At 38.9% G+C, this 17529-nt stretch overlaps 1 protein-coding gene across 1 annotated transcript in view; it reads left to right on the top strand.

The window, feature by feature from the left end:
• LOC115412242 (neurexophilin-2-like) overlaps window positions 1-17529 on the top strand; it is a 63572-nt gene that overhangs the window by 19286 nt on the left and 26757 nt on the right. The window lies entirely within an intron of this gene.

The following is a 17529-nucleotide window of genomic DNA, read 5'->3' as shown; positions in this document are numbered from 1 at the left end:
GTACAATTACATGAACATGATTACATTTCCAAACAATCCTTTCACAAAAAAAGTGAATAATCTGAAATGTCTTCAGAGAAGTCAGTGTAATTTGACCAACCTTCTGCCTGTTACTAAATGTGTTGTTTCTTTGTGGATCCACTGTATCTGTACGTTAGAATGAACATGTGGAAAGAAGAAGCTGAGGCAGAATATGTTTCTGCATAAATTTTAGTTTTTTTATGGTCGTTCATGTGATTTACAGTTTTTTTTAAAGGATAGTTTGTGGATGTAAACATTTTCATAATATAATTTTGCTTTTTTTCACTCTAAAACATACAAGTTAGAAACAAATATAGTGGAACTGACTTAATTTATATCTTACTATGTTTCTATTTGACTGTTCCAGCCTCTGAACTAACATGACTTTAACAGCCCTAGGTTATTATGAAGACTTCAAACAAGAATATTCTGCTTAAAATAAGAATGTTATCATTCTATAATCCTTAGATCAGAGTTTTTCAACCTTTTTTTCACTCCTGACCCCATTTTAACACATTTCTGTCAACCCCAGACATTCAAAACGGACTTTTTTTGCTCATATTAATTATTTTTTGATGCTGTAATAATTTTAGAGGACATTTAGTCTATATAATGTCTATTATTGTGGACAGAGGCAGTAAATCCAGGTGTAGATTACTGCACAAAGGCTCAGGATCTGTCCAGTCAGTCCAGCTGGGATTTACAAGGAGGACAATTAATACTGAACAAACAAGAACTGAAACTATGAGCACACGGTCACAGTCTGCCCTCTCAGATATTATATCCTGCATTTGATTTGAACTAGATTTTTATGAGGAAAAGTGTGTGGTGTTTTAATTATAATGAAATATAAAAATATATTAAATCATTTAAAAATATTTTTTTTTACATTTTTATCAATTGCTAGAAATTTCAGGCGACCCCAAGGTTGAAAAACTTAGAGAATATATTTTTTTTTATTTTAATAAAACTGTTGAAACTGTTGAAGGTGTTTCATAAACCTGTTCAGTGCAGATATGTTCACTTCTTTATTGAGTCTGTTTGTTCATGCAAAATGAAACACAATTAATCTAGATTAACCCTTTCATGCATGAATTATAAGCACCTTAATCAAGATTTTTTTCCTGAGTGTTTTTATTCTCCTTTAGGCATGAAAAACAACAGTGCAATTTATTTTTTTTAATGAACCTATTTTTCTTGGAGTTACAAAACTGTCCACTCAGCTGGACATTATGTGTTTGATTTTAGAAGCAAATAAGCATATATTTACTGATAAACTGTGAGAAAACTATGAAATAAAAACATTTTTAATCTGCTAAACTGATGTTTTCTCACATTTTAATATACTCTAATACCAGTTATTACTCACTTCATAGAGATTAAATGCAAAAAAAAACACAACTTTTTCTTTAACAAAACCCCCCCCAAAAAACTGTTACTTACAGTCTAATAACTATTAGCAATTTTTGTACACTCAAACATCTTACTGCAGATCAGGTTTATCAGGAACAGCATAGTTACAGTAATGGTCTGAACTGCAGTGTTTGGGATGATGCATAAGCGTCCACTGTGTCGGCTGATATGGAACTAAAACAACCAAATCCATGAATATACAAGAGAACAGCTGTCCAGTGTAGTAACCACTGTGCATGAAAGGGTTAAAAATCAATGATATTTAATCGCGATTAATCAAAATTAATCCACAGCAACCCTGTGATTAATCTGTTTAAAATCTTAATCGTTTGACAACACTAATATAAATGTATAATAGATTAAAAAAAAATCTTACTTTGAAGATTTGAAGCAAGTATATTCTGCTTAAAATAAGAATTATATCGTTCCATAATCCTTACACAACATTTCCTTATTTTAATAAAACTTGTTAAGTGTCATTTTCTTCTTGCTCTTGCAGATAATTGTATTTGAAATAAGACATTTTCACCCAATAATGAGTTGAATGTTTTGTTTTTTTTTTACTGTGTATGATGTTGAAATCATGCAGGTAAAATCCGCTGCAGCCCCAAATGTTTCTCTCCTCTAATTGTTTCATTTCAGGTACATATATATGTTTCCATTTGTGACCAGGTGTAGCCATAGTTTTTTTCCTCTGTTCACTTTTATATCCACAAACACTTCGACGTGCACAGTTCTTAATTACCACCTGGTTCGGAGCTCGCAGAAGCCGATCACGGTCCACGTCAGAGCTGTGGAATTGATTGACCTCTTTAATTAAAGCTGCGTTGCTTTCCTGTTAAAAGGCGAAGTGTGACAGCCTTAGAATACGTACAATAAATCTCCTTTCTGATTCTTCTCAGTTTTGCATTTTCTCCTGTGCCTTGTGGGCTTTGAGGCCTTTCTTTTGCTGCTTGTCACTTTCAGCCCTAACAAAGCGCTGTCAGCTCCCCTCCGTCTTTGTGTATTTCCTGTGAAGTACCTGTCTTCAGAACCGCGCCGAGAAAATGGAAGCAACGTGTCTCCTGCTCTTGTTTCTTCTTCAAAGGGGACTTTTTCTGTGAAATCAGCCGAGGCTCAATCTGCTTTGAGAACAGAAACATTTGCTCTGTCAAATTTAGTGGACGTACGTTTGAGAGAATCAAGCAAAAACATTTCTGAATAAAGCAGCCGTATCATTTGCAGAGGAGGGTGAAAAATTGAAGTTGTCACACATGAAAAGACGCTCGGTGAGAAACATTAAGCCCATGTGTTCTGTTTTTTTTTTTCCTTCTTGTCATTAAGAATAAGCTTCACTGTAAACCTGGACTTTGTATTTACTAAAATGCTTTAATTCCGATGTACTTAAATGATTTCAGTTTGATTCCATTCCTATAAAATGTTCAGTATATTCTGTTAATTTGTAGACAGAGTCAAAAGGATGAAACAGTTTCGGTTGAACAGATTTAAATCCCTCAGTTTTAGTCCTGACCACACCTTTGTATCTGTGCAGTGCATTGTGGGTATTGTTCCTGTAGTTGTACATGTGTTGTTTTTCTGTGCAGGGTTCAGTGGTTGTGCTGTTAGTGTTAGTGTGGACTGAATGTGTGTGTGTCAGTGTTTATCGGCCTTTTTGGGTTTGGTTTGTGTATTTTTGTACAACTGCACCAGGAGTCCGAACCAGAGGAAGAACTATGGGTTTACTGTTCAGAGAGGAGTGGCCTGGTATGTAGGGGAAATCTTTATGCTTTACCAAATTAAAGCACTTCCTGTAGTGATGGGACTTTTGGCTCTTTGAAAGGAGTCGTTCAATCAGGAGTCGTTCACTGAAAAGAGTCGTTCAACAGACTGGCTCTTTTATGTTTTTGGTATTATTTAGAAACACCAGTGTTTGAATGACTAAATAGGCTCCATGTGATGACTGACATGACATGTTAAAGGTGTTTAATTGGTGCGGCAGTAAATATTATCTTACCATAAAAAGAATCGTTAGTTCAAATGTGTGGGTTAAATCCATGACATGAGAGGTGACATTAGACAGATGATGGAACTGGACCAAAAACATCACGGTCCAACAGTCTTCCAGCTCCTCCTCCTCCAGCTCCTCCTCCTCCAGTCTTCCAGCTCCGCCTCCTCCAGTCTTCCAGCTCCTCCTCCTCCAGTCTTCCAGCTCCTCCTCCTCCAGTCTTCCAGCTCCTCCTCCTCCAGCTCCTCCTCCTCCAGTCTTCCAGCTCCGCCTCCTCCAGTCTTCCAGCTCCGCCTCCTCCAGTCTGCTCACCTCATGCTTCAAACTGTTGTTTTTTTTAACTTCTTCCATCAGACATGCTCAGTGCACTCTTTTTTTCTGCTGGAACATTCTCCTCCTGCCCAGTGCCTCCCCAATGACGCTAAACTGACAGGCAATCGGACACTCCCTCCTTCAAAAAAAAAAAAGTAAAAAAATTAACGGCTCTTTACAAAGACTCAGTTCCCATCATTCATTTCAAAGAGCTGTTCAAAAGATTTGATTCGTTCGTGAATGTCACATCACTACTTCCTGTTCTGATCAATTGCATTAAGCTAACTTCCTGTCCAACTTCCATCCACGTTACAATATATTAAGTTGAATAATTATACAGAACTGTTTATGTTGCAAAAGATATGAATTTAAATCAAATTGGAATTGAGTCCAATGAACTGATGATACTCAGTCTAATGTTTATACAGAACAACTGACATTACAACAGATTTTCAGTTAAATTCACTTGTCATTCAGTGTGTTGTTCTTAAAATAGTAATTCCATTCAAATCAAGTATTTAAGTTTAATCCACTCAAGTTTTCATGACTCATTACTTACATTTTTTTAAGGTGACAGGTTACCTCAGATTTTTGAAGTCAGCTCATCTGATCCGGTCTAACAGTGGGACTCCGGTCTTCCTCTGGTATAAGACAGCAGGTTTTACAAGCGTGTTTTACATTGTTGGACAAAGTAGAAGGTGTTTGACGCTGGTCAGGCTGCTGGTAATTACAGCGAGTCCGATGTGCTGGGTCGTATTATCCTCTGGAATCCCTGCTATCAGACTCATACGGAGGTTTGCTGCAGGTGTCAGGAGTTGATGCTTTGACCATGTAAGGGGATTATGAAACTGATGACGCGTTGAAAGGTAGCGTCTGCCGAAAAGTGAAGTGTTGAGAGCTTTGCTGCTGTCAAATGTGGCAGGTGCCGAGATAACACAAGTATCCCGATTACCTGGAGGCTCTGGTCCCACAGTCTCCACTCGTCTTCTCCTCTTCTCCTCTAAGCACGATCGTTCTTAACACCTTCTCAGTACCTGACAAAATCACTGCATTTAAATTTCATACACCAGCCCATGCTCGTTCTCACCTTTACCCTCGGGATTTGCCACCTATATAGGTGAAAAATTAACAGACAACGATCTCCTGCAAGAAAAAAAAAAATAGAGAAGTTCATGCATTAGTGTAGTTGAACTCATAGAAGTCTACTGCACATATGCACCAAATGGACTGTTTGAACCTTTAGAATACATTTACTACTGATGACTGTTTGTAAATTTTAAGATATTTTCAGATTTTCACGTCTATTACCATAAGATCGATGTAACAGTAAAGTCCTAGAGAAGCATAGAAGTCAAATAGTGTGCAGATATGAGCTGAAAAAACTGAAAAAAGGCCAAATAAATACACATTTAACAAAAGAATAAGCTGATCTACAAGTAAATAATAATAATTAAAAAAAAAAAAACAGAGAAGTTCATGCATTAGTGTAGTTGAACTCATAGAAGTCTACTGCACATATGCACCAAATGGACTGTTTGAACCTTTAGGATACTTTTACTACTGACCCCTGTTGTAAATTTAAAGATACTTTAAGGTTTTCACGTCTATTCTTATTATACAAGCAATATACTGTAAGTATGTAAGTAATAATAATAATAATGATAATCAGCAGTGACAGAACGCGGTTAAAACCATCAGGAAAACAAACATTCCACAGTGGACTGCAGCATAAACCACAGACTGAGCCCGTCCCTCTGAGCAGACAGAACAGGTGTTCTCTGTCCTCCTCATGACAATATTTATGTCGTTTTTAATCATTTAGGAGAAATTATTGCATGTATTGTTTCAGATGATTATGTGCAGTTTTTGTAAAGTAGTGTATAGCTTCTGTTCAATCTAAATAAATGTCCATATTTGGACTGTATGTGCTGTTACTGTACAGACACATGTGTGTAATACCACTGACGGCCACTAGATGATGATAGAAAAAAAACTGTATCCTATAGATTTATGCCCCGTCCACACTAACACAGATATTTAAATGAATATTTGTTGTCTATGTTCTAACCCTAACCTATTGTCCATATATGGACAGTGTTTTAGCCTCAGGTTTGTGTGTGTGTTCAGGTTGTAAAACCACGGCTTCACCGTCTGTTTTACTCATGTTTATTCTGTTTGTGTGATGGATCTGCACCTGAACCATCAGCTCCAGGTGGATAAACCAGTGTAGGACCTGCAGGAGATGGAGGTCTGCACCCAGACCTAACCCTAACCCTAACCCTAACCCTAACTGGACCGGACCGGTGTTATGGACAATCCACTTCATATACAGAATCCACTTCCATTTAAGGAAACACACGTTTACACCTGAACGACACCTTCACTTCTGCGTCTGCTACGTCCACAGGTTGGACAACAACAAGGTTCGAATAGTTTGGGATTTTTCATTAGAGTTTAGTTTTATTTAGTTTTGACTTTTTTTTTTTCTCTAATTCAGTTCGTTTTAATTCATTTTTAGAGCAGGTTTGCAAATGTTAATTAGTTTTCATTTTTTTTCTACATGCTTAGTTGTAGTTTAGTTGTAGTTCAGTTGTAGTTCAGTTGTAGTTTAGTTGTAGTTCAGTTGTAGTTCAGTTGTAGTTCAGTTGTAGTTCAGTTGTAGTTCAGTTGTAGTTCAGTTGTAGTTTAGTTGTAGTTCAGTTGTAGTTCAGTTGTAGTTCAGTTGTAGTTCAGTTGTAGTTCAGTTGTAGTTCAGTGGTCTCTTTTCTCTTCTTCTCTGTCGTCGTATTCAAATCAATCCCAGACAGGACTCTGCTGCTTTAGTCTCCATGTTTCCAGGTAGAGTGGGGACCAGAAGACGACTGGAAACCACAAGTGAACACAAGTGACGGAGCAAAAAGTGTTGGATGGTGCCGCTAGCTAAAATTGCTCAAGTGAAACAAATCGATTTCATGTCAGTCCGACACTGACAAAGACGAAAATGAAGGGAATTTGATCCATAATTTTTATCCGTTTTACTTAGTTTTGTAAACACACAATACAGTTTCAGTTAGTTATGATTTTTTCTTTTAATTATAGTTTTTATTTATTTCAGTTAACGAAAATGTTTTTTCAATTCTAGTTTTAATCATTTCGTTAGTTTTCGTTAACAATAATAACCTTGGACAACAGCTACTGTGGTTCTGAGACTTTGGACCGGTTTGGACTGGTTTTTACATTGTTGAGTGGACAAAGGTATTTTTTACAGTAAAGGTCCAATGGGCAGATTTTTTTTGTAAAAAATGGAGGAATTAAATATCCCTTTCTAAAAGGTGTGGAGCAGGTGTTAGGTTGAACTTCTCTAATATGAAGTCTGAGTTTTTCTCATTGTTTGACTGGAACCTCTAACACAGGGTCTCAAACATGTGGCCCAGGGGCCAAATGTGTTCTGCCAAAGGTTCCAATCCGACCCTTGGGTCGTGAATTAGCAAAGTGCAAAAATTCCACAGTCTTGAATTGAATTAAGCAAAAAAAAAACCAAAAAAAATTTGCTTGAATTAAAGGAAAAAATCTTGAATAAAGCAAAAAAAACAAACAAAAAACAAACAAACTTAAATTAAGTTTAAAAAAATCTTGAATTAACAACTTCAATTTTTTTGTCTTTGTTTTAGTGCAAAAAATCACATTAAATTCTGAAAATCTTTCCATTTCCAAACTCTCCTGTACCAATAAAATGTGACTAACCTGAACAAATGTGTCCAACCTGAAATGTCTGTATTAAATTCAGTCCAGTTTGAACTCTTTTCTTCCTGTTCCTCAGTGTTTAGTGTCTTTGGAGATCTGATCCAGAATGCACATGGACTAATGAGAAGTGGAGGAAGAAGACTGAGAAAATTACACTGATTTTACTGAAGAAATGTCAGACACACACACACACACAGTTCTGCCCCCTTTGTCTAAATATAATAATGCCCCAATCCATACAGCTAGAATTGTTAAAGAATGGCATGAGGAACATTCTAATGAAGTTGAACATCTCGTATGGCCGGCACAGTCCCCAGACCTCAACATTATTGAGCATTTATGGTCAGTTTTAGAGATTCAAGTAAGACGTCGATTTCCACCGCCATCGTCTCTAAAAGAGTTGGAGGGTATTCTAACTGAAGAATGGCTGAAAATTCCTTTGGAAACAATTCACAAGTTGTATGAATCAATACCTCGGAGAATTGAGGCTGTAATTGCTGCAAAAGGCGGACCTACACCATATTAAATTATATTTTGTTGATTTTTTAAGGTGTATCCATTATTTCGTCCAATCCCTGTATGTGAACTCTTTAAATACGATTATTAATTCACTTCATATGATTTCTGCTAGCTGAGGGTGTATGCTATAATTTATGCTAATCATAGGATGCTAACTGCCCGCAGTGACAACATGCGCAGCCAGATAATATTTACCCACATGTGTGTAAGAATAGTCAGATGGGGTCACATGGGTTGTATTTTATTCGCAGTAATGTAGATGTAAACAAAGGGGAGTGTGGGGGGGGTGCCTGTGTACTTCAGCAGAAGGTCAAAGGTCAGGGGCAGCTGCATTTGACGCCATAGAAGTGATTATTTTTGTACAATGAACACTTTGGATCAATACAATAAATCAGTTCCAGATGTAGTTGAATGTGTTTCCTTCAGTTCCAGATGCAGATTCACTTCATTTATCCCCTGAACTTCATTCAATGTTCATTAAATCAAATATTCCTATTAATGCTTCAATTCAGACAAACACATTATTTTATTCCATTTGGTTTGTGTCCCATCACTGTAATTAATCAGTAACAAACAGCAGTATTTCAGCCATGGTGTACACTGTTTATTATTTGCATGTCATTCTGGAACACATTAACGAAGCAGAAGGTTAATTTATTGATTGGTTGAATATTGAAATAATGTTCTGTTAAAAGCTGACCATCTCATTAGTAAACGCTGCTTATGCAAATGTCACTCACGTAGACAGGAGACAATTACTGAGATTATTGCAGCACATTTACCAACAATTTTGAATTTGTTTTTAAACCAAAAATGCATAAATCAATTTTGGAAATTAACATAATTCTAAAAAAAAACAACAACAACAACAGTAGCATACAGTCTGAAATCAAACAGCAAAAGAAAACACATGAAATAACAGCTGGTAGAAGGAAAAAGTCAGCTGTTTGTGGAGTTCACCACCTTTTCCTCACACTCACATTAACATTGTACATTTCACTGTTCGTCTGTGTTTGAGCGGTGACGAACACCCAGGATTTAAACAACACCGTGGAACTAACCCTGACCCTGACCCTGACCCAGCACAGGGTCCCCCTAAAGTCCACAAACGGTACTGTGTGGAACTACTGCGGTAAAATGTGCATCTGGGCAAAACTCACACATTTGCTGACAAGCAGTTAGGGTTAGCGGTTAGGGTTAGTGGTTAGTGGTTAGGGTTAGTGGTTAGGGTTAGTGGTTAGTGGTTAGGGTTAGCGGTTAGGGTTAGCGATTAGGGTTAGTGGTTAGGGTTAGTGGTTAGGGTTAGTGGTTAGTGTTAGCGGTTAGGGTTAGTGATAAGGGTTGGGGTTAGGGTTAGCGGTTGGGGTTAAGGTTAGCAGTTAGGGTTAGCGGTTAGGGTTAGTGGTTAGGGTTTAGGGTTAGCAGTTAGGGTTTAGGGTTAGCGGTTAGGGTTAGTGGTTAGGGTTGGGGTTAGTGGTTAGGGTTAGCGGTCAGGGTTAGTGGTTAGCGGTTAGGGTTAGTGGTTAGGGGTTAGGGTTAGTGGTCAGGGTTAGTGGTTAGGGTTTAGGGTTAGCGGTTAGGGTTTAGGGTTAGCGGTTAGGGTTAGTGGTTAGGGTTGGGGTTAGTGGTTAGGGTTAGCGGTCAGGGTTAGTGGTTAGCGGTTAGGGTTGGCGGTTAGGGTTAGTGGTTAGGGTTAGTGGTCAGGGTTAGTGGTTAGTGGTCAGGGTTAGCGGTTAGGGTTAGCGGTCAGGATTAGCGGTCAGGGTTAGCGGTTAGGGTTAGTGGTTAGGGTTAGCGGTCAGGGTTAGCGGTTAGGGTTAGTGGTTAGGGTTAGTGGTCAAAGTTAGCGGTTAGGGTTAGTGGTCAGGGTTAGGGTTAGCGGTTAGCCTAGCTGTGGGCCAAATGCCATATGAACTGTTGTGACATCCAGGTCCATTTCCTGAGGTCAGTGTGTTTTCCCTCAGTGTCTAACTGTTTACTGTATACCATCCCTAAAAACGTCCCCATGGGAACGTTCTCCACCCCTTCATCTGCAGAACCATATGGAATCTGCTGTCACCTACCATCGAATGAACATGGTCACAGTTTTCTGTTCACATTTAGAGTAAAGCAGAAACATCCAGACTCCTCCGTGCATGAGGCTGCTTCAGTTTAATGACAGCCATGACAGTGTGAGATGAATGTTTCAGCTCATCTGTCAACAGTTCAGGAGGTCCAACTGACGCAGAAGTGGTGACACCTGTGGGATCAGACCACCAACACATCAGCAGCACCTGGATCTGAGCGTCTGTTCTCCCACATTCCACTGAGGAAAGGTGGAAACGAACAGAGACGGTGGAAGGGTGAGAGCAGCTGAGGGTGGGACGGCAGCGCCGACGACGGACACAGAGATTTAAGATGAAGAAGATTCAGATAAAAAAAACTACCAGGAAAATACTGTGGAAATAGGAACAGATCTGAACATTTTACTGGAACTAACAGTTTAAAGTCATTATATCAACTTAGGTCAAAATGACTGGTTCTATCATATGTCATTAGTGATACACAGGGTGGGGAAGCAAAATGTACAATATTCTGAGGCAGGGATTGAAAGACAGTGTATGACCAATTAGTTTAGTGAAAGTCATGAGAATTTATTTTCCACAAGAAAATGTCCATAATAGAAAATGTTTTTATTCTATGTGTCCTCCTTCTTTCTCAATAACTGCCTTCACACGCTTCCTGAAACTTGCACAAGTGTTCCTCAAATATTGGGGTGACAACTTCTCCCATTCTTCTTTAATAGTATCTTCCAGACTTTCTGGTAATAGTTTTGCTCATAGTCATTCTCTTCTTTCCATTATAAACAGTCTTTATGTACACTCCAACTATTTTTGAAATCTCCTTTGGTGTGACGAGTGCATTCAGCAAATCACACACTCTTTGACGTTTGCTTTCCTGATTACTCATATGGGCAAAAGTTTGTGAAAAGGTATGGATAATAGTGTTAGGTATGATTATGACATCAGTATATGTTTGGGTTCAAAACAACTGACGTAGTGTCTGCTGAGAAAAAACAACTAAATGTTCAGTGTACATTTTGCTTCCCCACCCTGTAATTATACTATATTGTTATTTAATTTAAAACATTTAAATTCTACCAAACGTTAAGCATCATATCGCCTTTATTCACATTAATATTTCATATTATAGCTACACACTATTTAGTTATAAGGGTTAGTCTGTGTCAAACCACCAGAGGCCTTCTGACTCCAGCTCCCTTTTCTTTTTTTTTTTTGCTTAATTCAAGATTTTTTTTTCTTAATTCAAGATTTTTTTTTTTTTTTGCTTAATTCAAGATTTTTTTTGCTTAATTCAAGTTTGTTTGTTTTTTTTTCTTAATTCAAGATTTTAATATTTTTGCTTCATTCAACATTTTTTTGCTTAATTCAAATTTTTTTGCTTAATTCATTTTTTTTTTTTTTTTTTTGCTTCAACCAAGATTTTTTTTTCTTAATTCAAGATTTTTTTTCTTAATTATATATATATATCTATATATCTATATATCTATATATATATATATATATATATATATATATATATATATATATATATATATATATATGTATGTATTTTTGCTTAATTCAAAATTGTTTTGCTTAATTCAAGATTTTTTTTGCTTAATTCAAGATTTTTTTTTGCTTAATTCAACATTATTTTGCTTAATTCAATTTTTTTTGCTTAATTCAAATTTTTTTTTGCTTAATTCAAGATTTTTTTTTTTTGCTTAATTCAAGAATTTTTTTTGTTTAATTTAAAAATCTGCCAATGGAACAAGTGAAAAGTATCTTGTTCAGATTAGTGTAAATCAGATTTTCCAGATCTATTGTCTATAAATCAGTTCTTCTGTCTCACTGTACAGTTCCTCTGTAGGTAACTCTGTCTGATTTTAAGCGTGATCAGATATTTGGACTAGAAATGAGACAAATACACTTGGTCAGACTGACATTTTTTACAGTGTATGTTGTAATCCTTCTAAACAGCTTCTTCTCCTGTTTCTAATAGTACGTCAGTGAAACCACCGTAATGACCCAGTCAAACCTGTACAGGACAACGGCTCAGGGTTCAGAACTGTTGGAGTTTGTCCGTTTGCACAGACAGTGACAGTTCCGTCCAAACTGCACATGTGCAGGGTGCGTCAGCGCTGACACGTCAGGCTTTAAAGGGTTAAAGGTGGTCTGGGTAAACCGTCCCCTCTCATCTCGGTCTAATCCTTAAACATGATTCCTGGCTGTTTCAGATAAACAACCACCGTAATCCAACGGAGGCTCATGACTCATCTACTACATCTGTTATTATTGGTTTGACATTTGGAGAGAAAATTAGTTTTAAAGGCGTTTCAAGAAATGTGTGTTTTGACCAGGATTTAATTTTTTTATCCAAATATCTACGAATTGACAGTTTCCTCCATTATCAACCAAAGAACAACCTTAGCAAGAAACAAATACGTGTCCATTAACAGCCGCAGGTGGAATTATACACAAAATTAAGAAATGATTAATGACCTTTTAAAGTACATTTAACTTAAAACCTTTTGTAAAATCAACTGCTTTGCATTGTTTTATTTATTTAGGAATTTAGTGCATTGAACTTAATTATTTAAGTGTAATAACTACACAAAGCAGTTGATTTTACAAAAGATTTTAAGTTAAATGTACTTTAAAAGTTCATTAATCATTACTTAATTTTTCTGAAGTAAACTCAACTTTTCTGGCATTACAGTAAAAACCTGGTCCTACTTTATGTCAGTTCCCAAATGAATTTTTGTTTTGACGTTTGGGTGTGTAAGGGTTAAAGGTGGACGTTTGGGTCTGTAAGGGTTAAAGGTGGACGTTTGGGTCTGTAAGGGTTAAAGGTGGACGTTTGGGTCTGTAAGGGTTAAAGGGGGACGTTTGGGTCTGTAAGGGTTAAAGGTGGACGTTTGGGTCTGTAAGGGTTAAAGGTGGACGTTTGGGTCTGTAAGGGTTAAAGGTGGACGTTTGGGTCTGTAAGGGTTAAAGGTGGACGTTTGGGTCTGTAAGGGTTAAAGGGGGACGTTTGGGTCTGTAAGGGTTAAAGGTGGACGTTTGGGTCTGTAAGGGTTAAAGGTGGACGTTTGGGTCTGTAAGGGTTAAAGGTGGACGTTTGGGTCTTTAAGGGTTAAAGGTGGACGTTTGGGTCTGTAAGGGTTAAAGGCGGACGTTTGGGTGTTTAAGGGTTAAAGGTGGACGTTTGGGTCTGTAAGGGTTAAAGGTGGACGTTTGGGTCTTTAAGGGTTAAAGGTGGACGTTTGGGTCTTTAAGGGTTAAAGGTGGACGTTTGGGTCTTTAAGGGTTAAAGGTGGACGTTTGGGTCTTTAAGGGTTAAAGGGGGACGTTTGGGTCTGTAAGGGTTAAAGGTGGACGTTTGGGTCTTTAAGGATTAAAGGTGGACGTTTGGGTCTTTAAGGGTTAAAGGTGGACGTCTGGGTCTGTAAGGGTTAAAGGTGGACGTTTGGGTCTTTAAGGGTTAAAGGTGGATGTCTGGGTCTGTAAGGGTTAAAGGTGGACGTTTGGGTCTTTAAGGGTTAAAGGTGGACGTCTGGGTCTGTGAGGGTTAAAGGTGGACATTTGGGTCTGTAAGGGTTAAAGGTGGACGTTTGGGTCTTTAAGGGTTAAAGGTGGACGTTTGGGTCTGTAAGGGTTAAAGGCGGACGTTTGGGTGTTTAAGGGTTAAAGGCGGACGTTTGGGTGTTTAAGGGTTAAAGGTGGACGTTTGGGTCTGTAAGGGTTAAAGGTGGACGTTTGGGTCTGTAAGGGTTAAAGGTGGACGTTTGGGTCTGTAAGGGTTAAAGGGGGACGTTTGGGTCTGTAAGGGTTAAAGGTGGACGTTTGGGTCTGTAAGGGTTAAAGGTGGACGTCTGGGTCTGTAAGGGTTAAAGGGGGACGTTTGGGTGTTTAAGGGTTAAAGGTGGACGTTTGGGTGTTTAAGGGTTAAAGGGGGACGTTTGGGTCTGTAAGGGTTAAAGGTGGACGTTTGGGTCTTTAAGGATTAAAGGTGGACGTTTGGGTCTTTAAGGGTTAAAGGTGGACGTCTGGGTCTGTAAGGGTTAAAGGTGGACGTTTGGGTCTTTAAGGGTTAAAGGTGGATGTCTGGGTCTGTAAGGGTTAAAGGGGGACGTTTGGGTGTGTAAGGGTTAAAGGTGGACGTCTGGGTCTGTAAGGGTTAAAGGTGGACGTTTGAGTCTTTAAGGGTTAAAGGTGGACGTCTGGGTCTGTAAGGGTTAAAGGTGGACGTTTGGGTCTTTAAGGGTTAAAGGTGGATGTCTGGGTCTGTAAGGGTTAAAGGGGGACGTTTGGGTGTGTAAGGGTTAAAGGTGGACGTCTGGGTCTGTAAGGGTTAAAGGTGGACGTTTGGGTCTGTAAGGGTTAAAGGGGGACGTTTGGGTGTGTAAGGGTTAAAGGTCTTTAAGGGTTAAAGGTGGACGTTTGGGTCTGTAAGGGTTAAAGGCGGACGTTTGGGTGTTTAAGGGTTAAAGGTGGACGTTTGGGTGTTTAAGGGTTAAAGGCGGACGTTTGGGTCTGTAAGGGTTAAAGGCGGACGTTTGGGTGTTTAAGGGTTAAAGGTGGACGTTTGGGTCTTTAAGGGTTAAAGGTGGACGTTTGGGTCTGTAAGGGTTAAAGGTGGACGTTTGGGTCTGTAAGGGTTAAAGGTGGACGTTTGGGTCTGTAAGGGTTAAAGGTGGACGTTTGGGTCTGTAAGGGTTAAAGTCGGACGTTTGGGTCTTTAAGGGTTAAAGGTGGACGTTTGGGTCTGTAAGGGTTAAAGGCGGACGTTTGGGTCTGTAAGGGTTAAAGGCGGACGTTTGGGTCTTTAAGGGTTAAAGGTGGACGTTTGGGTCTGTAAGGGTTAAAGGTGGACGTTTGGGTCTGTAAGGGTTAAAGGTGGACGTTTGGGTCTGTAAGGGTTAAAGGTGGACGTTTGGGTCTGTAAGGGTTAAAGGTGGACGTTTGGGTCTGTAAGGGTTAAAGATGGACGTTTGGGTCTTTAAGGGTTAAAGGTGGACGTTTGGGTCTTTAAGGGTTAAAGGTGGACGTTTGGGTCTGTAAGGGTTAAAGGTGGATGTTTGGGTCTTTAAGGGTTAAAGGTGGACGTTTGGGTCTGTAAGGGTTAAAGGTGGACGTTTGGGTCTTTAAGGGTTAAAGGTGGACGTTTGGGTCTTTAAGGGTTAAAGGTGGACGTTTGGGTCTGTAAGGGTTAAAGGTGGACGTTTGGGTCTTTAAGGGTTAAAGGTGGACGTTTGGGTCTGTAAGGGTTAAAGGTGGACGTTTGGGTCTGTAAGGGTTAAAGGTGGACGTTTGGGTCTTTAAGGGTTAAAGGTGGACGTTTGGGTCTGTAAGGGTTAAAGGTGGACGTTTGGGTCTTTAAGGGTTAAAGGTGGACGTTTGGGTCTTAAGGGTTAAAGGTGGACGTTTGGGTCTTTAAGGGTTAAAGGTGGACGTTTGGGTCTGTAAGGGTTAAAGGTGGACGTTTGGGTCTTTAAGGGTTAAAGGTGGACGTTTGGGTCTGTAAGGGTTAAAGGTGGACGTTTGGGTCTGTAAGGGTTAAAGGTGGACGTTTGGGTCTTTAAGGGTTAAAGGTGGACGTTTGGGTCTGTAAGGGTTAAAGGTGGACGTTTGGGTCTTTAAGGGTTAAAGGTGGACGTTTGGGTCTTTAAGGGTTAAAGGTGAACGTTTGGGTCTGTAAGTAAACAACTCCCTTCACCATTGGTCTGTCTCCTTCTCTCAGAGGTCAAAGGTCACCCAGTTTGGGAGCTGATGCTACATTCACACACATGGATCCACTGCTGTCAAACTCATGTTTGTTCAGTTGAATGAAACTTGTCACAGAGGCAATAATACATCACTCTGACCCAAAGCTAAGGCATATGTGTGGCTTTTTTCCTCATTTTTTTCCGTTTTTTCCTCCTTTCCCTAACGCTGTGCTACTCCACTGTTCTAGTCCAGGGAAATCAGTCCAGTAAAAACATCTGTAAATTCATCATTTCTAATCAACTCATTCTGAAAAAAAGAACTTGTTTTAATAAATGAATGTCATTGAGGAACTGATACACACAGACATGATGACATCAGCTGGATCGACGTCAAAATTTGAAACATGTTTTGGGGCAGGGCTTGAAACATGTTTTGGGGCGGGGCTTGTTGTTTCTGGATCCACTTGTTTGTCGGTTCTTCTGGCAGTGTTCACTGATCTGATCCACTGGAACTGGCTGAACTGCTCTGTATGTGGAGCCTGAACTAACAGAACTAGCGGTATTGTACCCGTGGTGCCACTGTGTGTGAAAAGTGCCGAAAGACTTTTGTAAATGAGAGATTTTAAGTGAGAGTCCACCAGCAACTGGATCTGTGTGGATCTGGTGATAAATAAACACACTGCTGACTCAAGTGTCAGCATCACATGGTGAACAGAACAGGGACTGAACCTCAGCACAGACGGGCTGGTTTATAAAGGTAAAGGTGTTGGCAGCCAGGTTATGGACATGTCATGTACGATAGCACGATCAGTAGAAGAAGTCTGCCACCGCTGTCCATTTGTAAACTACCACTGAATCCTGCGTTGTGCAGGTGATAATCTGAGCCAACAGAAGGGAAGAGCATGGATGTGTTTGTCCCGTCCAGTGTGGTTCCATTCATCCAGCGGTGGTGAACTGCAGCCTGCACATGTTAGCATGGTCCGCTAACAGTAGAACGGTCAGAAGCACCTCTGAAAATGGAGTATGGAGGCAGGGATGAAGGATTCAGAGTAGACAGAGGCTGTGAGGCAGCATACCTCACAACATGAACACACATTTTTTATATACTTTAGTGTATTTTTGCATATTTTTTGTATACTTTAGTATGTTTTTAGTGTATTTTTGAAATTTTTTTGTATACTTTAGTGTATTTTTGCATATTTTTTGTATACTTTAGTATGTTTTTAGTGTATTTTTGCATATTTTTTGTATACTTTAGTATGTTTTTAGTGTATTTTTGAATTTTTTTGTATACTTTAGTGTATTTTTGCATATTTTTTGTATATTTTAGTGTATTTTTGCTTATTTTTACTGTAGTTTAGTACATTTTTAGTGTATTTTTGCCTATTTTTGTATACTTGAGTGTATTTTTAGTGTAATGGCGTGAGAAACATTTGTATTTGTCATTATTTCTAGTTTCTTCTGTTCTTATTTGACTGGTTCTGATCCACTTCAGCTCATACTGGTCTTCATGTGGAACCTGAACCAACATGAGTCTAAAACAGTGAATGCCAAACATACAGATGTGCGTTAAAGATGGCACCTTAGAGCCACTGTTGGACCATTTTCCAGATCAAGTTTGTGTTCAAAGTGCGGTAATCAAACACGGTTATCATGATAATTAGAATTTAAACGGTAATACTAACCTTTAGGAATTTTACCACAGTTTATCATTATACCGCTAATCGTTACATCCCTAGCTGCAACATCGATTGATTGGACACAGAACGTGTGTTATATAGTAGGATTGTTAATATATTAACTGAAG

Source organism: Sphaeramia orbicularis, chromosome 21 (assembly GCF_902148855.1).
Source record: "Sphaeramia orbicularis chromosome 21, fSphaOr1.1, whole genome shotgun sequence".
Lineage (NCBI taxonomy): Eukaryota > Metazoa > Chordata > Actinopteri > Kurtiformes > Apogonidae > Sphaeramia > Sphaeramia orbicularis.
The sequence above is the reverse complement of the archived record's forward strand: the minus strand, read 5'-3'. Positions and strand labels throughout refer to the sequence as shown.